Source organism: Rana temporaria, chromosome 4 (genome assembly GCF_905171775.1).
Source record: "Rana temporaria chromosome 4, aRanTem1.1, whole genome shotgun sequence".
NCBI classification, from domain to species: Eukaryota; Metazoa; Chordata; class Amphibia; order Anura; family Ranidae; genus Rana; species Rana temporaria.
Window position 1 is genome coordinate 205047513 of NC_053492.1, and position 1360 is coordinate 205048872.

Here is a 1360-nt window from a genome sequence, read left to right on the forward strand (position 1 = left end):
TCTCTCACTCTCTCCCATGACTCCAAGCTGGGTCCCTAGGTACTCTGTATGACGGGATTGGTCCCAGATAGAAATGTGCAGAGCAAAAAAAAAATCATTTTGGTTCGATTCATTAAGTTACTACTTTAGTTTTGTTGCATTTGTAACTAAATTTGTTTTGTTTATTTGTTTTCGACTTGATTAAAAAAAAAAAATTAAATGGATTCATTAGGGGTGTTGAATATAATCGCAGCATCGATGCATTGCGATTCAGACGTTCATGATGCTGCCAGGGCCAGTTCAAGGATTTTTGCCAACTCAGGCGAAGGTGCATTTTGCCGGCACGCACATGCGCGTGCACACACCATACATTATATATGTATTTATATAAGACCCCCCTCCACTAACTACAGACCCCCCTCCCGCAGTACAGACCACCCTCCGTCAGTATAGACCCCACACTAAGTACAGACCACCCTCCGTTAGTATAGACCCCCTCAGTGTAGAATCCCCCCTCTTAGTGCAGACACCCCACCTTTAGTGCAGACCCCCATCAGTATAGATCTTCCCCTTTAGTGCAGACCCCCATCAGTATAGATTTCCCTCTTTTAGTGCAGATCCCCTACTAGTATAGACCCCCACAGTATAGAAACCCCCCCATAGTGCAGACACCCCCATCAATATAGACACTCCCATCAGTATAGACATCCCCCCTTAGTACCGACCCCTCCCTCCAATACCCCCATGGCCGTCGACAGGGGGTATCATGGGTCACCAGCACACGGGGGATCCGGACAGCAGGGGGTTTGGAGTGGGGGCAATTAAAGAGAAGGGGGGACAATTACAGAGATTGGGGGGGGCAATTACAGAGGAGTGGAGGTAATTACAGAGATGGGGTGCAAATACTGAGGAAGGGGGTGCAAATACAGAGATAAGGGGGCAATTAAAGGAGGGAGGTGAAAATACAGAGGAGGGGTAATTACAGAGGAGGGGGTGCAAATACAGAGGAGGGGGGAATACAGAGGAGGGGGATGAAAATACAGAGGTGGGGGGACAATTACAGAAGAGGGGAGTGAAAATACAGAGGAGGGGGGGAATACAGAAGAGGGGGGGCAATTACAGAAGAGAGGGGTGAAAATACAGAGGAGGGGGGACAATTACAGAAGAGGGGGGTAAAAATACAGAGGAGGGGGGACAATTACAGAAGAGGAGGGTGAAAATACAGAGGAGGGGGGAATACAGAAGAGGGGGGACAATTACAGAAGAGAGGGGTAAAAATACAGAGGAGGGGGGGAATACAGAAGGGGGGGCAAATACAGAAGAGGGGGGTGAAAATACAGAGGAGGAGGGGGGAGAAAATACAGAGGAGGAGGGGGGTGAA